Genomic DNA, 25,080 nt, shown 5'->3' on the forward strand with positions numbered 1-25,080 from the left:
AGCTCTGTTGATGCCAGACACCACTTTAGTCACACCTATATTCATACAGTCAGAAAATTCAAGCTGCTGTTCCTGTGAAAGACAGCTAGACTGTTTCCATTTCACTGATGTGATGGTGGTCCCTTGATGTGTTAGTGCCACGACCAACTAGCTGCCCTCCTGCACCACCCTCCCCTACATACTGCTCCCACACAGCAGCCCAGTGGATCCTTTTGAAGCCTAATTCAGATCCTTTCTCTTTCCTAATTCAAGTCCTACTAGGGTCCCCAGTTTGTACAGTGTAAAGGACAAAGACCTTGCAATGATTTACCAGATGCAGCCACAGTCAGAGCAGTTCTGTTTTCCTTTCTGTTTTTACTTGCTTTAGAGAGAATGGAGAACTTCTTGGCACCCACATCACCATTCCTGGGGTCTGTGGTCAGGACTGTGGTATTTGGGGGTTCCTGTTTGATATGGGTTTGCATTCCCTGTGCCCCTCAGCCCCAGTAAGCAGGTACCGATTTTGTCTTCCCCGCCTCTGCCCAAGAGAGAAACTAAACTCAAAACCCAGTTAGCTTAGATTAGCAGATGCTGCCAGGAAAAGGCAGTTATGTGCTTCTGTGATCCCTCTTCTCTTCTGGGTCCCTGCTCCCTTTCACTCTATAGTTTCATTAACATCAATTCTGTCAAGGCCTGACCTCTTAAAAGATTTTTCTTTTTTAAAATTTTATTTTAGGGATCCCTGTGCCCTTGGTAACTACACTTGCTTTATAAAGACAGGAAAACTCATATAAACATGTCTCTTACCATTAAAGAAATATAATATACTCACAGTATTGTTAAGTACCATAAACTGTTGATTTTATGTTGCTCCAGAAGATCAAGGGCTCTTTTGACGATATTTAATAGCAAAAGAGATAAACTCTGCTTCGATTCAGTATCATCAGGTACTGAATTGGATGTTCTGCTCATTAAATTATTAGCCTTTTAATTGTGATTTGAGTAGTTCTCAACGTTTCAGAAGTTTGTCAGATATGAAAATGCTATGTACTTATTATGTTAGCACTGAATTTTATTATACTAGCACTCAACATTAGGAAAAAAATAGAGAATTATGTTATTTCTGTACTTTCTTTTCCAATGTGAATACCTAGAGGAAACTTGCCAGTAACCTACTGTATCTTCCATAATTCCTTTATGTATGCTTACATATACTTTTTATAAAATTGTTGCATAGAACTATCCTTCATTTTACTTTTTTATTTCACTTTAAGTGGTTATCATGGTAAATGCATTGATTTAATTTTTTTTCAAAATGGAAAAAAAATATATTTTCATTGAGGCTTTAGAATAAGATATATGTTGGCACAAAGGAAAACTGACATCCACAGATAGAATTACAATTTAAAATCTCTTTTATAACTTCTTTGATGATAAAATTATTATTTTCTTCTCAGAAACTACTAAAAATGTATGTATCATCTAATTTTGTCTAATAAAAATGCAAGGGTAATATTTGTATGTTTGTGCCTATTTATAATAACATTTTAATAATTTAATATTATGACAAAGTCCAATTAAATTCTGTATTGTCATTTTTTCCTTTAAAAATAATTTTGCGAAACAGTCAATTAGATAAAGGTTTATATATATCTTAAAGTAAAATCCCAGTATTTCATATTCCTATGTGAAATAATCATTATAAGGATTTACTATAACATAGTAATTAATGAGAAAAATCATCCTACTCTCTCACCTCTGGAAATAATTACAGTGAGAATTTAAGTCCACACTGTTCAGCATGGTGGCCCTGAGTCACTTGTGAAATTTGCAATGGGGCTGGTTCAACTTGAGAACTGTTGTAAGAATAAAATATATACTGTATTTCAATGACTTAGTAGTATAAAAAGGGAAATAAAATATGTTCTTAATCATGCCATATTGATTTCATGTTGAAAATAAACATTTTGATACATTGGGCAAAAAAAATATGCTATCAAAATTAATTTTATCTGTTTCTTTTTACTTTTGCAATGTAGTCACTAGAAAATTGAAACATAAATTTGTGGTTCTCCCTGTTATTTTTGGACAGTTCCAGTACAATTCTGTTCTGTTATGCTTTATTTCTTTGTATTAAAATAATTCTTGTCTTTGAAAAATACAGATGCAAAGTGGAGGGCTGGGGTTGTGGCTCAGTGGTGGAGCGCTTGCCTTGCATGTGTGAGGCACTGGGTTCAATCCTCAGCACCACATAAAAGAAATAAAGGTACTGCATTTATCTATAACTAAAAGAAAATTGTGTGTGTGTGTGTGTGTGTGTGTGTGTGTGTGTGTGTGTGTATATATATATATATATATATATATATATATATATATATAGAGAGAGAGAGAGAGAGAGAGAGAGAGGAGATGCAAAGTGGACAAAGAAAGAAGTGACTCTCTAGGACAACATGCATAACTAGATGTGGCCACATGGGGCACTTTTCCAGATACCCATGGAACTCACTGTGGATCGGGAAAGTAGAAGCATGCATAGATGATGAAAATAATTACACTTTTCTTTCATTTTCTTCCCTGTGTGATTCCTGGGTGATCCTCAGGAACCAGCCAGTAGAACATACATACAGAGGTTATGCAAGTGGAAATTTCTACACTTCTTTTTTTTATGCAAAAAACATTAAAACAAAACAACAACAACAAACAAAACTGAAGCATTCATTTATAACCCAAATGGGTTCTAGGTCATGTATAGAAGTGTGGATTCAAAGGTTGTCTTTGTCTACTATGGATGCTATAACAAAATACTTTAAGCCGGGTAATTTATTAAGGATCAAAATTTATTGCTTATAGTTCTGGAGGCTGGGACTCTTACTACCAAGGTTCCAGCTGATTCAGGATGTGGTGAAGGCCAAATTCATGTAGTAGGTCTAACTGTGTCCTCACGTGAGAAGGGCAAAAGGTTTTTCCCGAAGCCTCTTTTTTACTGGACTGACACCATTTCTGAGGTCAGAGCCTCCAAGAGCCCCCACCCCTGAATAATACCACATTGAGGAATAAGTTTCAACATACAATTTCTGGACCAGAACATAGCATTCCACCTCTAGCCTTCCCAAATTCATGTATTCCTAACATGCAAAATGAAGCCATCCCATTCCAATACCTCCAAAGTCTTAACCTGTGCTAACATCAAGTTTAAGATTAAAGTCTTATCTAAATACCATCTATAAGTAACATTAATCAGTGATATGAGATGGGAGGGAAAGGGAGAGAAGAGGAAAATTGCATGGAAATAAAGGGAGACCCTCATTGCTATACAAAATTACATATAAGAGGTTGTGAGGGGAATGGGAAAATAAACAAGGAGAGAAATGAATTACAGTAGATGGGGTAGAGAGAGAAGATGGGAGGGGAGGAGAGGGGGGATAGTAGGGGATAGGAAAGGTAGCAGAATACAACAATTACTAATAGGGCATTATGTAAAATTGTGGATGTGTAACCGACGTGATTCTGCAATCTGCATTTGGGGTAAAATTGGGGGTTCATAACCCACTTCAATCTAATGTATGAAATATGATATGTCAAGAGCTTTGTAATGTTGTGAACAACCAATAAAAAAAATTATGCTATTTCTATAATTGTGGATATGAAAACATGTTAGGATTAGTACAATAGTTAGGTTTGGTTGTGGTTTTTGTCCTTTTTCTTTGAGACTTTATTACTACTTCAGTTGCATATGGCATTTAAAAAAAATTCCACATATAGTCAGGTAGATGCTCTAATCTTGGTCCCTTAAACCAGTGCCTATACCCATCACAGGATTATTGAAGAGCACTTTGGCACAGAGTACAAGGTTGGGGGGTTTATACAAAAGCCAGTAATATGTACACTAATAAATTATCATGCCTATCTGCTGTTTAGTGTTTATTTATGGAGAATAATCTCTTTAGTTTTCTCCTCTGAAGTCTGAGACACAAATCTGAGAAGTAGGAAATAATTTTAATCAAATATATTTCCATTGGTAGACTGCCTGGTCAGCAAGGAGATTGAGACAAGATTTAGTCCAAATAAATGTATGAAGCCATGGAAAATTGCTTATATTTTGTGCTTATCTTTAAAATTAAGATTGTATTTTAATTTACTTATCTCAATTTGCAAAGAAATGGAAATTTTTCCTACTTATTTTTGTAATGATGATGGTAGGAGAAAGATACATAATACCTGAAGTTAGGCTGTATATAGTTGTAAGAGATGCTGATTTGAATGTGCTTTGTAAAAATAAATGAAATAAAGGGAAGTTACTCAGTAAATAAATAAATAAATAAATAAATAAATACCATCTATATTGGATAAGGGGGCGACTCAAGGTGTAATTCATATTGAGGCAAATTTCTTTCCAACTGTGAATCTCAGAAATCAAATAAGTTATGTGCTTCCAAATACAATATAGGACAGGCACAGGATAAATTCCCATTACAAAAGGATGAAACAGTGAGGAAGAAAAGGGTAACAGATCCCAAATAAGCACCAAATCCAACAGTGTAAACAACATTAAACTTTAATGCTTAAGAATAATCTTTGATTCATTTGCTTCACTTGAAACACACATAGATAAGGGTTGGGCCTTCAAGGTGACCCCCAAGGCAGATTGGTGACTCTTGGCTTTGCACAGCCCACACAGCCTTTCTTGTGCCCTGGCGAGTCCCAACCCTGTGATTCTCCCATGCTTGAGTTGTACACTGGTGACTGTAACCAGTCTGGTATTGTGGGGATATTCCAATCCCCACTTCTCTGCTAAACCTTGCTTTAGTGGAGGGGTTTTTCTGTGGTCTTTCCCCTATAACAGTTTTTTTTTTTTTTTTTTTTTGCCTAAACCCCAAGACTGTCGGAACCATTCTTTGAAATCTAGGTGGATGTAGCCAGACTCCCACAACTTGTGTACTCTGCAGCCCATTAGACATGGCTTCATTTGTATACAGCCAAGGTTGATCCCCTATACCCTCCAGTGGGGCAGCCTGAGCTGCTCCTGGGCCTTCTTGAGCCATAGTGGGGTAGTGAAGGAATTGGGCACCAGAATGCAGAAAAGATGCGTTTGAAATCACTGTGCTCCTGTTGCCCTGGGATGGGAGGGCCTGAAAGGGATTCGGGTCATTCTTCTTTTATCTGGATGAATGGCACCTGGCTTCTTTCTAGCCACACCAATCTGCCTGTTGCAGGTTGGCTGGGCCACACCTTTGTTCTCTTGCCAACACACTTCTTCATTCCCTACAACATGGCCAGGATTGTCCAAATCTTTTCATAGTCCTTAATTTCAATTGAATATTTTATTTTAATTTGTTTCTCCCTTCTTACATTTTACTATAAACAGAAAAAAATAACCATGATATGTTCCCAGCACTTCATTTGGATATTTCTTCTACCAAATATCTCATTTCATCATTACTAAGTTCCTCCTACAAAATATTAGAACGCAAACACAATTCATTCAAATTCTTTGATACTTTATAGTGAAGAAGAGGGTCTTTCCTCCAGTATCCAATAATATGTTCCTTATTTCTGTGTGAGACCTCATAAGAATAGTTTTCACCGCCTGTATTTCTAATGACATTCTGATCCCACCCACTTATGTCATCTCTAAGGAGCCTTACCAGAATCACCTTTAATGTCCCATTCACTGTGATGTATGGAGGTTTTTCCAATAGTACACCTCCAAACTCTACAAGCCTCTACTCATTACCCCATTCCAAAGCCACTTGTACAGTTTTAAGAATTCATTGCAGCCATTGCAGTAACCTACATATTGGTACCAATTGGTCTTTGTTTGGACTGCTCTAACAAAATACCTTAGGCTATGTAATAATAAACAAAAGAAATACACTGCTCACTGATGGCTAGCAAGTCCAAGATTAGGATGTCAGCAGGTTTGGTATTTTGTAAAAGCCTGTTCCACAAGGATAGTACCTTCTATCTATGTTCTCATGTGACAAAAAGGCCAAAGGACTTCCTCAAGCCTCTGTAATAAGGGCACTAACCCCATTCACTAATTACCTAAAGAATTTCCCTGTAATACTATCACATTGGAGATTAAATTTCAATTTATTGCCGCAGTCTGGCTGCAGCAAAATAACCGGGGCGGGGGGTGGGGGTGGGTGAGGAACAACTTGTGTAGATTGATACAGCAGGAGTGGGAACCATTTAATGTAGGACAGGAGGGGTATATATACATTCCACACAGCTTATCTTAATTAACATAAACTAGATACAGCAGTCAACCAATCAGGAAAATCCACACTTAATGGCTCGCTGGAGTTACTTCACAAACCACTCCCCCTGGCAAAATGCCAGGTGCCATCTTGACTTGTTTACAGACTCTAACAATTTATGAATTTCAGAAGACAACCATTCAGAACAAAGCAAAGTTGTTCGCAAAGGTATCAGCAGAGTTCCTACTGTATCAAAGTAAGATTCCAAATAAGTTTAATTCAGTGTATATTATAATATAGCTGTTTTATAAATTTTGAAAATTAACTATCCAAGCTCTAGATATAAAATCTTTCAGGAACACAGAATACTTAGTATATTTAGTTTTCCTTGTTTCCAGCTATGTTAAATAATAGATATGCCCCTATTATTCAGAATATTTAAAATTTGGCTTTGCGTAGAAGTGGCATGGTTTATAAAAAAACGATCACATTTCGTAATTCAAGTATTTGAATTTTTGGCTTTAACTGGTTAGATAAACCTTTTCTATGTTGATTACTTTCCTGAACCACTAATCTTCAGCTTTAATGCTGTGGTTATAATTTAAAGTGTTCTCTACTGTACATTCATAAAGAAATTCACCAAGAATATAAATTATAGACACAAAAGAGGTCTTATGTAACAGTCAAGTATCCTCATGTAGAGATGCTCCCAGGGAATTTTCAAAGATTAAAAAGGATTTCATTTCAAGATTTTTTTGTTGTTGTTACAGCACTTATCTGAGTGGCAGTATAAGTTCTCGGTATCAAATGAAAGTTGAACACTGCAGAAAACATGTGTCATTTGTCATTCCTAACAGCAAAGTGTCTCTGGACACAGTCTGTCATTTTCACATATGATATCCTTGACTATATTAAATTTTGTCATTTTAAATACCAAGAAAATCATGCAGCCCTAAGTGCTGATTCACCCCCTTTCACCCATGGCTTATTCTAAATGTCCTTGATCATCCTGAAGTTACCTGCTGAAGGAATGACTTGCAGATAGGCAACTTTGGCATGTGATTCTCTATATTCATCCCAAGTTGATTGGACCAGGAGTAGATGTGATTTAAGGGCACAAAATAATACACTGAGCAGTGGCTCATGTTTTAACATCATTCCAAACTACTATGTTGAGTCAATCAACTTTACCAGCCTTGGAATCTGAACTAAAAATTCTGAGAGAATTGCTGAGACTTCAAGGGGACAATGAACCTGGAAAGGGGAGCAAAAGTGAGCCCAGAGATGGGGGTGAGCATTTGGAAGATTTGTTGAGTGAAGAGACCAGATGAAAGGAGAGGGAAAGATCTCGTGAAAGAAACATCAAATAAGCTGGGCTCAAATCTATAATATTTTTTTCTTCTTTTACACTTAAAATCAAAATCTCAGAACTGAAATATGCATGCCTCCTTATAGTGCTCATTAATGAACTGTTGTGGGACAAACATTTTGGACGTGGCCATGACTTTTTTCACATGTGAGTTGCTCTGCAAGTCTATGTAATGGGTCAATAATACTACTGTCAGAGGATTTCAGTGAGAATCAAATTAAGTAAAGTAGGCAAAATATATTTTGACTGATGGATTAAAAAGTTTTCAGACTATTTTAATATTCAATTCTCAATAATTTTGATTAATGCTTTGCTTTTCACAGGACACATTTTGTCATAACTCTTAAACTGAAAAGGTAGATAATTTCTGAGTACTGAGAATGTGTCACATACTATATAGAAACAGACCACCAAATTTTAAAATAGTGAATTTTTAAAGAAAACTAGATTTTGCTAAAATTCTCTCTTTTCTTAATTCCAATGAGACAGAACAACTGAAATCCTCTAATTCTGTAAATAAATTTCAGCTATGAAATAAGAAGCAGTACTAAGTAGAGGTATAAACTCTCCATACCAGCTCTCTCAGCAACTGACTTTTGATTATGTTTGAAAATCAGTAATTTTTTATCAAAAATTATATAACCATACAATATGACAACCAGAAATTTGACTTACACTAGACAGTTATTTCTCATGTTTTCATAGTTCTATGGGTAAAAATAAGTACATTAATAAATAATTTAAGTCAAGATTTATTGATATCCAGAATAGTTCCTGACTGAAGGAGTGGGTGTTAAGCCTGTATTTATCAACATCCTTGAAACACTCTTACGAAAGAACATCACAGGAATAAAGTATAGAACAAAACTGGAGCTTTGACTAGAGCCACAGAATGTGATTCAGCTGGACCTTAAGATGAAACCATCATGAAAACTCAGAGGACAAAATTAGTTTATCTGTGGCTGTTGAGGATAAATATCCTGGATGCCCATAGATTCAGAGAAGTTCTGCTTCTATTAAATGAAATCCAATGGTCCTTTGTCAGTTAGCACAAGAAATTCTAGGAGAGATTAGGAATGGGTACCAACAGTAAAGAAGGAAATAAATGATTAGATCTTCACCTTCTCCCACTTCATCCCTGGTCCAGCAAGGATTCATGAACATATACTGTATTAAATAAAATTGATGTGGATGGAAGTTTTCTCAATAAAACAGTACTTAAGATAGACTCTCACTTGCACCTCTTTTGTTGTTTCCAAGATGCAAACTAATGTAGACAGATGGACAAACAAAGACAAATGAGTTTATTCTTAAGTATATTATGAGAGTAACTTTCAATAGACTACTCTCATTAAGAAAGCAGAAGAACATGAGACAAACACAATAGGGCATACAGAGGAGCCCTCCAGTTCTTTAATGGTTCGCAATTGAGGAATTGTATGCAACTATCTGGTGGTGCATGAGCACTGTGGTTTCTCTAGGATCATGACATCAACAGGGTCAGACAAGCACTTGCCTTTTTCCTATCATTGTGTGTTGAATGCACAGTGATCTGTTCCTGTCACTATAAAAATATAGATTGGATCCCTGTCTTCCAAATGTTTAAAAACAGAGGGAGATTACATAAATATGCTTAATTCCACTTTCAAACTGATGCCACATACAGAGGGTCTTCAAGGCAGAAAGATTATACCCTGAGGTGATCACAGCACAAGCCAATCACAGTGAAGTTCAGAGACATCTACTTAAGGCAATCACTGTTTGGCTTACATGTAAAATGGTCTTTTAACTAGAAAAAAAATGCTAAGAATTAAATACCAAATCTTTGTGAAGAGGTACATGAAGATAAAGAGGAAAGGTAACCAGAGAGTACATGATTCTTACTTCTTTTCTTCAACATTCCCCAAACTTTCGATCATGGTTTTGGCATCTAGCATAACCTCTGGCATAATCTTTTGATTTGCTCTCTGAAGTTACCGGAGAGCTCTAGACTGTAGTGAAGGAGTTAAAATATGTCATTTTGGCATACTGACCATTTAAGCCAAAGTCACCTGGATAAGAGCAGGTACAAAAAGATCACTGTGACTACAGTGCTATTTATTAAAAGCAGAAGGTGAAATTCACACATAAAAGACATCCTTCTTACCTAGAAAGATGTAGTACCATATCCACTGGAAAAGTGTAGCATCTTATCCTCAAGGACAGGAAGTTGAAACTGAAGGAATCCTGTACAAGCCTTGTTGAAATAACTCCTATCTTAAGCTCCTTACACTATGCAGTGACTTCTTCACCACTCACTACTCTGTAACTCACTCACTCTACCTCTTTCTTTGGGTCCTCATTTCATTAGGCTCCCCTGCCATGTAAAACTTTGTATCATTCTTTTTTTTCTTTTAACCTAACTTAAATCCATGGGGACACAGCCAGAACCCTAAGAGGACAGAGGTGGATTTTTGTTTTCTGCCCCTACGAGGATGATACGGAGATATGATGTCACGAGGTGTTGGAAGTCACAATATTAATACAAGTCTATGACTCCATGTTATTAATGATATATCCTTTCTCACTGTAAAATAATATCCATCAGGATTCATAACCATCCTAAATCACAAGCACAAAGACAAAAGGTTGTACATCTAAGGATACAGAAATACTGGATTGTATTTTTCCATTCCCCATTAACACAGCAACTTTGGAGCAATTGGGAAAAGTAACTTTTTTTTTCCTCTTTCTCTTCAGGCAGCACTGGAAAGGGTCTCAGAGAAACTATGATAAACAATGTTATATTTAAAAGTCAGCACAAAACCCCTTGAACTCTGTGGTTATTGAAAGTGATGACTGCCTCTAAATGTTAACCAGAGACAGATTCACCAGATTAACCAGATTAACTCCTTGGGTAAATATTCTATTGGCCTCAAAACTTCTAACTCCAGGCTGGAGTTTTATGTACTGATTCCTCTTCCTTGCAGTGTGTTGTGGATGCTCCGTTCACATGTATTATGAAGAGTAATGAAAGCTTTATGCAATATAATTTTTTAATATGGGAAAATTTATATTACTTTGTATCACAGTTGATTCCTCATATGAATTACTGTAGCCCTTGGGGGACGGGAAACTTTCCAAATGCATCTTTTGGAATTTACTATATTAGTTCTTTATTTTTATTTTTTGATAATAACAAAATTACTTAATGTCATTTCAAGTTCATCCCATTCCATGTACACATACACACGGAGCCGGGGTAATTCACTTACCAATTTCAACATCTCCTTTGTTACAGATGGTAAACATGCAGATTTTTTTTCCCTCAAGGAATGAAACTCTTTCATAAAATAATTGCATATTCTCCTCATTTTTTTTAACTCTTTAGTGATGCTTTTCTATTGTGTCGCACCCTGTCGGATTCTTAATTAGTAAGCAGCCTCCATACCACATAAATGCATTTCTCCCAATTTTTAAAAAGCCCCTTTGGCAATTCAAATCATATAATAACTTTGGCTAGCAAAAAAAAAAAGAGAAGAAATAATAAAACAGGAATGACCTCAAAACAATAACAGCATATAGTTGGTGCATTTCATTTGTTCATGAAGTTGAATTTCAGCTGGTTCCAAAGAAGGACACTAGAATCTAGAACAAGTGACTGTGGATGACTTTTGGAATAATTTGTTTTAAATTCTATTGGAATGAATAATTGAATTAATTTTCTTGGTCATAATTCAAAGGAAAAAATTGGCTTAGAAGGGAAATCCCTTATAATACAACTTTTGTAAAAGAACAAAATAATGAAGTGTAAATCCACAGGTTGACCCTAAGTGAGACTGAAGACCCCAAAGACAAAGAGAGAGGCCAAGGAGCCTTTGCCTAGAATGCACAGATAGCTTATATTCACTGTACGTGGGATTATAGGAAGAGACTATTGACATGTTCCTATTTGGGAGAAATTTTAGTCTACCTGAGTGTTTTCAAAGGGGAAATAATTCAACAAGCAAGAACAAAAGTGAAATATTGTATGAAATTTCTATACAAAAGTTGCCAACCAGGACCCATTTTTGATTTGTAGGGACCAGTGTAAAATGAAAATGTAGTTCTCCTTGTTTAAAATTATTAAGAATTTTACAATGGTGAGAGCAGAGACACAAACTATGTGGGATGGGGTTTGGAGAAGGAGGCTTTTCTAACTTTGGGGAACCATGCAACTAATAGATGTCTCAGGCCTATGAATTTGGCCTTGCTACTGAAGGCAGCTTCTGATCTGGCCTGAGGCTCTCTCAAATTAAGACCCTAAGTGAGAGAGCAAGTAAGGTAGAATGGAGGTGCATCCTGATTACAATCCTGGCTCCACTGTGGACTGTGTGACCTTGGGCAGATTATTCACATTCCTGAGTCTCAGTCTCCTCATCTACAGGCATGATAATGAAGAGCAACACTTTTCATTGCACCTCCATGCAGTAAGGAATCCCCAAATGCCTGGGTACTTTCTAACATTCCAACTTTAGAGTAGATGCCAAGCCAGAAAGTTGATTGTATCTGGATAGTTCTCTTTCTTTTGTTATCTTTATTGATGCTGCACTTCAATTTAATGTGATAATATAAGAGGGAATTATTGCTGTTATCATATGCATTTTTTAAAAAAACCACTGAAATAAAGTTAATAAGAGATGAGCTCATTTTTTCTTAACTAACATCACCTAAAAATAACTAACTGCATCCCTAGATTGTGTTACACAATAACATATGGCAACAATGCAGGGACAGATAGCTGAATTACTGAGAATATTCCAGAGAGGAAGTGCCTTCCCCTGGGGTATCAGACCTATTTTACATTACCAGTGTTAGTGATGTTGATCATGAAAGTTAGAAGTAACCATGGTTATAGCTAGAAATATGACTTGATACAGACCATCTTTACATAGCAGGACTGTGTTCCTTGAATTCTAATAAAACTCAATCACAATACCACAGGCCATAAGTGGATTAGCAGTTCTTTACAGGGGAGAAAAATAATTAAAACAAGATCACATTGTACATACAAATGAATTTACAAGCAAAATTTTTTGATACAGTGTTTTGCAAAGTTCTCAAGGCCTCCTTGGGTTGCTGAGGCTGGCCTTGAACTGGTGATTCTCCTGCCTCAGCCTCCTAAAACCTTGAGATTACATAGATGGGCCACCACACCTTGTTAAACAAATTAATTTTAAGATGCACTATAATTTGCAAAATATTAAGATATTTTATATGCATGTTAGTACTGAGAAAGTATACTGAAACATTTTATTGACCTTAGGATCCCATCACGAAGGTTTGGTTATTTATTTTCTCACTTAAGGGGATATGTACATACATGTGTTTTTCTCCATATGTATACACACACACACACACAAATATATACACACACTTTTGTAGTTCTCATATATGTAATTTTTATATATAATGTAGAATGCACTGATAAAATTCTCCTGACTTTTTTTGAAGATAGGAATTCTTCCTTTTTCTTTCCTTCATTCTAAGAATATTTATGGAGCAACTCTAATGTGTTAGCCATAGTAGCCCTTTGGGATAAAAACAAAACAAAACAAAAAACGAAAATTCCTGCTCCTATGGAACTGAGGAAGATTTTCTGATGAGGAAGACTTTCAAAAAATGATTAAGTAAAATATAAGCTAGATAATGTTAATAAATGTGGAGAAATGCATTGTTTTTAAAGGAAGGGAGTCATGAATTTAGAAATCTGTGACTTTAAATAGGTAATCAAATGGATAACTTAGTCTCCTCCCTTTGATATTCTAATGTAAAAGATGACTCATTGGTACTATGACCTAGATTGAACATAATCATGATTTTTGTTTGTTTGATTACTGTCTGCTCTGAGTCCTTCATTATGCAAGGCATTTTGAATGAATAAAAAATATTAATTAATCCTGGTTCCACATTACAAAATATGGATTATTAGTTCTGAGAACAAAAGACAATATACATGAAGAGAATGGAGAAAATGCCCCATTAAATGTCACACAGGAAGACACAAGCGTAGAGCAAGTCAGAAGATAGATAACTTCTGGCGGGTTCTGGAAGCCTTAGACTCAAGTTAGAGTTGGGGAGAGAAGCATTTTCTACTCAGGCATGTGTGCCTGGATCAACTAGTAAACACTGAAAACTTCCAGGGATGGCGACCTTTGATTTCCCAGAACTTGTATGAGTCATGGGGACATATAAAAAAAAATAGCAGAGAATTACAGGAGAAAGAAGTGACTCTTTCATTCTTTTGATCCATTTCTCATGGGATAAGGAGAGCTTTCAAAAGAAGGTGGTTCTTCTTTTTAAGCAGATTATACTTATTTCTAGAAATATTGTTATTTTTCTAAGACCCTTCATATGCTGACAAATCTATGTCTATAGTCTCCCAGATTACAGGGTATGTTATTTGAATTCTCCTTTAATAAAAGGGGCTTCTTTAAAGTTTTGCTAGAGACTACACTGTTTTTTTTTTGTTGAAATGTGCTACAATGAATAGATTACAAAGGGATAAACCTGTAATTCAACTTTGGAGGGAAATAATTTCTAAAAAGTTCACTAAATTGTTCTATATTTAGGGCTGACTGCATAAGCAGGACAGTAGAGAGTAATTGCTCTAATATCCATACCTTAAGTTTGCAACTTTAGTACAAATTTCATTTTGTTTACTTGCTTGTTATCAATAACTGCTTTAAAGTGTACTTATGCTGAATCTCCATATTTGTGTACTGTGATCTAATTATTTCTACCATAGCTGATGGTATTGAATTAGATACAAACTGAATTTTACCCCACATAAATCCAAGGTCTGATTAAAATTTAGCCAGAATAGTAAAACATCATAGGCAAAAGAGTTGACCTTCTTATAATTACATTTAAATAAAAAATAAACTCAGGTAGAGTGAACACACTGTTTTGAGAGAGGAATATCATTGATGATTACTAAAACAGTAGGTCAGATTTTTGTTCCTGTATAGGTGCAAAGCATAGCCTTGAAAATATGTAAATGATTCATGATTCTTAATTTTTCATCCAGCAGCTTTTTAAAGCATTACATGATAAAATGCATATTTTATAATAATGGTGTTATTCATTAAATAATATTTGCATGATTAAATAGCAAATTAGGATAAATGGGGTAGATGACATCCTCATCACAATAAAAGCAAGGTAACTAACTGTATGACAAAAAAAATGGATTTATTTTTTCTGAGTTTGAGTGATGTCATGTTCCTGACTACCTACTTTCTGTGAGCTGTTTCTAGTTACTGTTTGCTATAGTTCCAAAGATTTCCCAAGTTCTGAGTGGTAAAGACTTGTTCCCCAGCATGGGGCCAAGGGAGGTGGTAGAACCTTTAAGAGGTGGGGTCTTCAGGCCATTAGAGGTGTGGTCATGACAGGGTCTGTGGGCCTAGTTTCTTCCTTTTCCTCTTCTGCTCTCCGACCATAAGGTGAGTGGTTTTGGTCTGCCATGGTGCTATGATGTGGTTCTTTGCCACAGGCTCAAAAGCAATGGAGCCAAGCATTCGTGGACTGAAAATTCCCAAACTGCAAGCCAAAACATACTTTTCTCTGTGTAAGCTGATTGTATGAAGGGTTTGTTACAGTCATTGAAATCTGACTAGCACACTGTTCTAGGCTCTGGACTATAGGTGTATAGCCATAAACAAAAGGCTGAAATTCTTTACCTTTCTATAGTCACAATGTAGTGACAGAGACAGAAAATAGGTAAATAAACACTTACATTTTTAAAATTGCAAATAGTGATAAATGCCCTAAAGGGGGGAAAAATAAGTAGGCAGGAATGGAAGAGGAGAGCTATTTTGGGAGAGTGGTTAGGAACGTCAATTTAACATAGGTGACATTTTGGCAGAGACAGAGAGGATACGACTTTGTGAGGTATTCAAAGATCTGAAAAAGGCTTCAAGGTGAAGGAATACAGTTGCTAGATCAGGAAAGAACTTATTGGATGTGAAAGTCAAGGTCAGGGTGACTGGAATCTAGTCCTCAAGCATGAAAGAAAAGAAATGAGATGAGAGAGATGGGGACTGACTTATGGAAGGGCATGAAGGCTGTGGTCAGGAGTTTGGGCTTTATTCAAAGTGTGAAGGGAAGCTACGGTGAGTGCTGAGTAGAATGGTGGTGCAGTTTCATTTCCAGTTTTGTAAAGGGAACCAAAGGAACCGAGGCTATGGACAGACTATGAAATGGTGTGCCTGATGCTGCTTATGGTGGAAATGGGCCAGCTCCAGCTGGTGAGATGCATGACATCATTATGTTGTATAAATATCCTAGTTCAGTGGCTTCTTTCCCTTTTTTTTTTTTTTTTTTCCAGTGGGACAGGGAGGGACATGAATTTCTTTGGTGGGTTTGGTTATTTTTAAAGAACTCTTGAAATGATAAGAAAGGAAAGAAGAAATCATGTTTCAGGGTTAATCACCGGCTTGCTTTTAGCAGTTGTGAAACTCACAATTATTTAAACATAGTCTTTACATCGGGTTTAGAAAGAAAAATATGTTCCAGGAATATTGTGACTGGTGGTCATTTCTGCTTTCTGAGGCAAAGAAAAAAAAAGCGGATATGTCATACACATACATAAACAGAGAGAAAACTCCCAGATATATCATTAGAAAACATTAAAAAAGAAATGCCTGCATTCACCGCTGGAGTGACTGTATATTTATGGTTCCACTAATGAGCTGCACTGTGAAATAACAATAGCACAAAATGATGGCTCCATTTGTGAGAGGCACTCTGCAGACCTTATGCTTGAATAGTACAGTTACCTGCCTATACCAAGTCACCTAGTCAGTAACCAATACAAGGGACTCGGGCCTAGACACCATCGCTCCTAATCACTGTGTACTAGGGTAGTTAATTTAGTGTGTGTGTGTGGGGGGGAACAAACAAACAATACAACTTAGTTTCTCTTGAAGAGTTAAAAAATTTCAGCTGATGAAGATTTTTCTTATTCCACGGGTTGTCTTGAAACACAGACACAGCACCTGCAATCCACAGCAGTGAAACAGCTTAGAAAACAAATATGTCCTGCTGCAGGATGTATACTGGCCATTCTAAAGTCAGCAAGCCAATACCACCACCAAGGACATAAATACACTAAGTGACAGCATAATTAATCCTCCGTTGCGCAATCAATGAGGAATAGTAATGTTTCTTGGGAAATGGAATTCAGTGGAATGAGCCCGGATTTTTCCCTGAGCCCAGATGTGGAGTCGTCATTCAATGAATCCTCCCTGGAGGGGATTGTAACAAATACACAGAGCCTCTCAAGGACAGCCAGGGTTGTAAATTGTAGGCTATAAAAATAATAATATAAATATTGTGCCAACATTTATAATTTATTTGTTGGAATCACAAGTGAGAAATAGGGGTTAGCTGGCAGGTCTAATTTGAACTAGTGTTGGCAAATCCATGCTGCATACTAAATCATTGCTTTCTGTATTTCATTTAGCTCGGAAACATATAATAAAGCTCAGACAAAGGAACTTCTTTTGGACAAATGGAGTTACAGGCTCACATTTTGTAATGTGACATTATAAAGTTATTGGTGTTATCTGTTAATTCATAATTTTTCTTGACTTGTAAAATGGAAATTCAAGCACTATAAAACCTTGAGTGAAATTATGAAATGAAAAGACAGTTATTTATTAAAACATGCACAATCGAACAGGCTGTTTTTTTTTTTTTTTTACTGAAACTGATCATTGGAAAGTTAAAATTACTAAATGAAGGACATCTGTGTTGGTAAGTTTTCCACTGCTATAAGAAATGCTAGAGATAAGTCCACCTATGAAGACAAAAAGTTTATTTTGGTTCACATTTTGGAGGTTTCATTCATGATTGATTGGCTCCATTGCTCTGGGCCCATGGTGAAGCAGCACATAACAGGAGAGATGTGTGACAGAGTAAACCTGTTTATCTGTGGCCAGGAAGTGAAAGAGAAGAAAGAGACCACAGTCCACCGCACTCTTTGAAGACACACACCCTGTAGTCCTAAAACTTCCCATCAGGCCCCACTTCCTAACGTTCCTATTATCTCCCAGTAGCATGAAGCTTGGACCAAGCCTTTAACACAAGGATTTTGGGGGGTATTCCAATCAGAACTATAGCAACAGCAGTGTAAGACAGGAAGGGATTGTGGAAAAATTATAGTCTTTATTCTCAAAAGACGTTATGATAGATCAGCTGTGCTTTAAACCAAGTTCTGTAGTCCCCCAAAGTCTGCTCATAGCATTAACAATCTGCTACTGTAGACTCATGAAATAAAGCGAGGAGTGCCCAGAAGAAAGAACAGTTGTTTTGTGTTCAAGGGTGCCTGCCTTTCCTTACTGGGTGGGATTAGCAAACTTGTAGCTTTTAACTCACTTTCTCCATGTTGTCAATGGGGCTAAGAACATTTGTCTTTGCAAGTTATTTCAGGATTAAAGGAAATGTGGTGGTGTACGTCATGTTCGAAGTAGTGTGAGAAAGAGAAAGTAAGGACATTCCCAGCCCATTTTTAATTTTTTTATTTTGTGACATGGTCTTGCCAAGTTCCTTAGGGCCTCGCTAAGTTGCTGAGGAGGCATCAAAATTGCGATCCTTCTACCTCAGCCTCCTGGGTGGCTGGGATAACAGGTGTGTCTACCAGCCCAGCCAAGAACTCAGTAACTATTATGTTTTCTCCAAGATGGGAAATTTCCAGGAAATGTTTTTAATAAAAGGAGTAATTGTGTTCGGAGGTTCCACTGTATCTTTACTCATTTCCTAATTGCACAGTTTGCTGTAGTCCAGAGATTTATAAAACTTGATGATATGAAGAGTAAGACACAAGAAGCTATGTCTGTCTAACAGCCTCAAGCAATCATGCATGCAAGTATCTGAGGGATGTCCCATCAGATGGATGTCTTGCAGTGCATATAACCTGCGGCAACACCACTCAATAAGCAAAGGGACAGAGTGGTGATAGTATGAGGTGTATCTGCAGAACCACAAGAGCTCATGGCTGGTTAAGGGGTTAGTGAACAGAGAGAGGGTGGGAGCAGAAGAATTAGCAAGTGAGGTTAAACCATCATTGTTAAGCAATGAAACTTCCTGAAATATGGTGTTAAATAATTGTAATTTATTTTTCAGGGCTGGGGGTGTAGTTCAGTGGTAGAGCCCTTGCCTATCATAAGTGAGGCCTGGGTTTAATCTTCAGCACATCAAAAAAAAAAAGAAATTTATTTTTCATTTTTGGAGGAAATTCAGTAAGTGTGAATTTAGAATAAAAAAATGTCACAGAGGAAACACGTTTTTCTTTGGACTATCAATAATCTCCCCTGTAATGAATGGTTCAGTTCTGGGCAGGTTCAGTTCATCGTCTCCCCTTTAGAATATATGCTATCTTCCTTAAAATTCTAGATAGGAAGCTCATGGAAGGCAGACTGACCACCTTGTCTGATGAAATGATGAAGGAGAGCCTTTTTAAGAATAGCCATCGAACAGAGGGATTTTAGATGGTTTGAACAGGTTAGAAGACAAAGGAGAGAGACCCAGGAGAAAAATCACATCATTAGTTCGGTGACAGGTAGAGAAGGTCTCAGAAAACATTCTGGCCCAAGGGGAAATAAAGTACATGGGGTGTGTGTGTGTGTGTGTGTGTGTGTGTGTGTGTGTGTGTCTGTGTGTCTGGGGAGAGGTATCTACATTCTGTACAAGTGAAGAAGTAGGATATATTATTTTTTTAGTTGTTAATGGACCTTTATTTTATTTATTTATATGCAGTGCTGGGATTCAAACCCAGTGCCTGAGACATGCTAGGCAAGAGCTCTATCATTGATCCACAACCCCAGCCCCTCATTTCATTTTTATTGCAAACACAAGCATTAACTGTGGCGTGTTTCACCACCTCTGATGTAATTATGGTCCAGTTATTATAGTAGAGGAGGCTGAGAATGTTGAATTAATAAAAGAAAATCTTCAAAATTGAACATCCAAATTGTTCTAATGGTTTTAATATATGCAGTCTTTTAATAATTTAATAAACACAAGCTTTCTATTTTGAAGGGAAAATGGCCCTGCGTATTCTTGCAATACATACTGTAATAATAGAAAATTAGTCCCATAGATGTAACAAATTTCTCTTTCATGAATTATGAAACCAAAATTAATCTTTAAAGTAATTAAGAGGCTACTAAAAATAGGGTCCTCCCTTTTCAAATGACTGTAAATTGTGTTCAATTTTAGCTTTAGGACATATATTTTTAGGAACCACCTATTCTTCCTTGGGTCATTTACATCCTCTCTGTTAAGAACCCCGATATCAAATTAACATTGGAAAGTAAGAGAAGGTTACAAAAGTTTAAACATCAGTTTGTGTCTATGCAACTCTAATCTCTCTTGTAGATATATTAGATTTGTTTGCATTTAAAAAAATCTCATTACAAGTTTTTGAAAACAGGAGATTGCTTCTACTATGAGAGATCAGTATGCTCTTGCCTCCAGTATTTTCAACAATGGTTCATCTGTGATGATAGGTGATGCAGATCAGGGGGAGATGAGAATGAGTTTGGGTTCTCTAACAGACTCTATAGAAAAGAAAGTCACTCAGCAGAAAAAAAAAAAACACAATAATTACAAATTCTTAAACTTAATGATGCTTATCCAATTAGATCATTCAATTGCCCAAAGAAGCAAAAGCCTCAGGTTCATAAGTACTTTTGCTGTAAAATTGTCTTTTTGATGGGGGAAAAGGAAGAAAAGAGGCTTGTAATGCCAAGATTAATTGAATTAATTTATAGAAAATTATACTACTCCCTGTAATTAGAAATGGGGAAAGAATAAACAAGAACAAAGGAAACCCAAACACTCTTGGAAATTTGGTCCAAAATATGAGTGAAAGCCTCTCAAGCTAAAAATAATTCCACAAATGTAAGGTTAGGATTTTTCATTTTATTTTTTCTTGGTCTAAAACAGCATGCAACAAATTAGTTAAAATTTTAATTTTCATTAATCGAAGCCTGCTCCAAAATAAATGCCACAATGTGGCCAAGTTCCTGTCTTCGGCCTAAACCACTCAAGGTCACTTTTTTCCTGCATCCTTTTAGGCAGATTATTATCCTTAACCCTCCTCCCCCATCTTTGGAGTACTTCACCTCTTTGGGGGATTTAGTGAACCATCATAAAGCTCCATTTTAAACTATCCACTGCATTCTACCTAACCATTCCATAGGCAACTCCAATATCATAAATTTAAAGCCTACTGAAGCAGGCACCTGACCTGCAGTAATGGTTCTCTTGTGCTTTTCTTGATTTCTGGTACAACTTTCCACTGAGTATAGATTTACTAGAACCTCATCTTTAATTACCTGCAAAGTACATAGCTCAATCATTGTTAGTATTGTACATTAGCTTTACAAGTTTTTTTCCCCACAGGCTGCAATGGTGCATGTCTGTGATCCCAGTGACTTGGGAGACTGAGGCAGAAGCACCACAAGTTTAAAGCCAGCTTCAGCAACTTAGGGAGACTCTGTCTCAAAATTAAAGATAAATAAATGAAAAGAACTGGGAATATAGAACAGTGGAAAAATCTCTTTGGGTTGAATCCCTACCTAGTACCGAAAAAAAAAAAAAAATTCTACATTCCTACAACTTCCCCCAACCATTTAGGCTTTCATTGACTTTCAATTAAATTAGATTACTTTGAAATAATTAACTGCTTTTCTGTCCTGATTTCCTACCTGCCAGTCAAAGTGGTCTTGACCAATCCCACATATTTCCCTTCATTCATTCACTCCCTAAAATCCTGTAGTGATTCTTTTTGCCATCAGAACAAAATATCAAGCCCTTAGAATGACTGCAGGTGTTTCATGATCTAGTTCTTATTTTAAACTGCAAAATTTCCCAGATCCCTCTTTCTACAGACCTACTTCTTATCTTGCAGAAAGTTTTTTATTTTGGTTTTGGTTTTTGTAATTACCTCTGACATTTCAAGATACTTATTGCCTCAACATACCAAAAATTTAAATATTCTTCTATCAAAGAAGGTGCATTAAAACAGTACTACGGAGCGGCCACCATCTTGGAGAGTTGACGTCATCATCCCTGTTTTCGACTGATCGCAGCTCATTCAACCATAGAACAGGTCATTTCAGGCTGCCATTCGCTTGCGTCTCGCAGACAAATTACTCAGGCGCAGTGCTAAAGAACCCGTGGAAACTGCTTCTTGGGGCCTGCTCCTATCAGAACATACATGGAGCCCGGCCGAATTCTGGCTCCCGGAACTGCTCTGGCCCAGGGCTAAGGAGCCCACGGAGGCTGCTTCTTGGAGCCTGCTACTATCAGAGCATGCACAGAGCCCAGAGCGGCCGGGTTCTAGCTCCCGGAACTGCTCTGGCCCAGGGCTGAAGAACCCGCAGAAACTGCTTCTTGGGGCCTGCTCCTATCAGAACATACACGGAGCACGGAGCAGCCGAATTCTGGCTCCCGGAACTGCTCTGGCCCAGGGCTAAAGAGCCCGCAGACGCTGCTTCTTGGAGCCTGCTCCTATCAGAGCATGCACGGAGCCCAGAGCAGCCGAGTTCTGGCTCCCAGAGCTGCTCTGACCCAGGGCTGAGGAACCCGCGGAGACTGCTTCTCGGTCCAGATCCTGCTGAGTGCTGTGGGGGCCAGAGGGGCAGAGCAGAGCTGCAGCCCGCGTCCGGAACAACCCCAGCGACCCGCCGGCGTGGTATCACTTCACCCCAACTGCGGTGGGGGCTGAGCAGAGCTGCCACCCGAGCCCGCAAGGTAGGCAGACCACCGGCTGATCGGCGGAACGGGCCCAGCGGCCTGCCAGCGTGGTAGACACGTCACACCAATGGGAGTAGGGGCAGAGCAGGGCCGCCGCCCGTGCCTGGAGTGGGCCTAGTGACCTGCTGGCATGGTATCGCTTCACCCCAACTGCAGTGGGGGCCGAGCAGAGCTGCCGCCCGAGCCTGCAAGGTAAGCAGACCTGCAACCGACCAGCGGGACAGGCCCAGCGGCCTGCTGGCATGGTAGACACGTCACACCAATTGGAGTAGGGGCAGAGCAGGGCTGCCATCCGTGCCCGGAACAGGCCTAGCGACCCGCCGGCGTGGTAGACACGTCACACCAATTGGAGTAGGGGCAGAGCAGAGCCGCCGCCTGCACCTGCAAGGTAGGTAGAACTGTGACCGACCGGCAGAACAGCCCCAGGGGTCCGCGGGCATAGTAGACACTTCACAGAAACTGGAGGAGGAGCACAGCCACTGCCCGCCCTGCAAGGGAGACTTTTCAACTATACAAGAGTAATATAAATATATAGGGGGAAAATTTCAAAAACACAACAGTTTCACCAAGCAGAAAGAAACGCGAGTGGTATGAAACGTCAAGGAAAGAAAGGACCACAAGCAATGCAGATCATCTCAACTTTAGAAGAGGTAACAGCTGCAGCAGATGGAATGTCAGATAAAGAATTCAGGATATACACGCTTCAGATGATCTGGAGTCTCAAGGAAGACATCAGACAGCAAAATTAGTCAATGAAAGATCACTTTGACAATGAATTACATAAACAAATCCAAGAAGCAAAAGATCAACTATACAGGGAGATAGAGGTAATAAAAAACAAACAAACAGAAATCCTAGAAATGCAGGAAGCAATAAACCAACTTAAAAACTGAATTGAGAATACTACCAGCAGAGTAGAACACTTAGAAGATAGAACATCAGACAATGAACACAAAGTATTTCAACTTGAATAGAACATAGACAGCTCAGCAAGATTGCTAAGGAACCATGAGCAGAACATTCAAGAAATATGGGACAACATAAAGAGACCAAAGGTAAGAGTCATTGGGATACAGGAAGGTATAGAGGTCCAAACCAAAGGAATGAGCAATCTATACAATGAAATAATACGAGAAAACTTCCCAGACTTGAAGAATGAGACAGAATCCCAAATCCTAGAAGCCTACAAGACGCCGAATGTGCAAAATCATAAGAGATCCACACCTAGACACATTATAATGAAGATGCCCATCATACAGAATAAGGAGAGAATTTTAAAAGCTAAAAGAGAGAGGAAGCAGATTACATTTAGGGGTAAACCAATCAGGATAACAGCTGATCTTTCAACACAGACTCTGAAAGCTAGAAGATCCTGGAATAACATATTTCAAACTCTGAAAGAAAATGGGTTCCAACCAAGAATCGTGTATATGGCGAAATTAAGCTTCAGGATGGAAGATGAAATTAAAACCTTCCACGATAAACAAAAGTTAAAAGAATTTGCAGCTAGAAAACCATCTCTTGAAAACATCCTTGGCAAAACATTTCAGGAAGAGGAAATGGAAAACAACAATGAAAACCAACAGTGGGAGGTAGGACAGTAAAGGGGGGAAAATAATCAAAGAGGAAAACAAACCATGTTTAGTAACATAAATAAACAAATATGGCTGGAAAAACAAACCATATCTCAATAATAACCCTAAATGTTAATGGCTTAAACTCACCAATTAAGAGACACAGGCTAGTAGAATGGATCACAAAACAAGACCCAACAATATGCTACCTACAAGAGACGCATTTGATAGGAAAAGATATACATAGACTGAAGGTGAAAGGTTGGGAAAAATCATATCACTCATATGGACTTCGGAAACAAGCAGGAGTGTCCATACTCATATCAAATAAAATAGATTTCAAGCCAAAGTTAATCAAAAGGGATAAAGAGGGACACTACATACTGCTCAAGGGAACCATACACCAACAAGACATAACAATCATAAATATAGGGGCTGGGGATGTGGCTCAAGTGGTAGCGCCATCGCCTGGCATGCGTGCGGCCCGGGTTCGATCCTCAGCACCACATACCAACAAGGATGTTGTGTCCGCCGAGAACTAAAAAAAATAAATAAATATTAAAAATTCTCTCTCTCTCTCTCTCACTCTCTCTTTAAAAAAAAATAAATAAAATAAATAAATAAATATATATGCCCCAAACAATGGTGCAGCTATGTTCATCAAGCAAACTCTTCTCAAGTTCAAGAGTCTAATAGACCACCATACAATAATCATGGGAGACTTCAACACACCTCTCTCACCACTGGACAGATCTTCCAAACAAAAGTTGAATAAGGAAACTATAGAACTCAATAACACAATTAATAACCTAGACTTAATTGACATATATAGAATATACCACCCAACATCAAGCAGTTACACTTTTTTCTCAGCAGCACATGGATCCTTCTCAAAAATAGAACATATATTATGTCACAGGGCAACTCTTAGACAATATAAAGGAGTAGAGATAATACCATGCATCTTATCTGATCATAATGGAATGAAACTGAAAATCAATGATAAAAGAAGGAAGGAAAAATCATGCATCACTTGAAGAATGAACAATAGGTTACTGAATGATCAATGGGTTATAGAAGACATCAAGGAGGAAATTAAAAAATTCTTACAGATAAATGAAAGCACAGACACAACATATCGGAATCTATGGGACACATTGAAAGCAGTTCTAAG

Source organism: Spermophilus citellus, assembly GCF_964194105.1.
Source record: "Spermophilus citellus genome assembly, chromosome: 1".
NCBI lineage: Eukaryota > Metazoa > Chordata > Mammalia > Rodentia > Sciuridae > Spermophilus > Spermophilus citellus.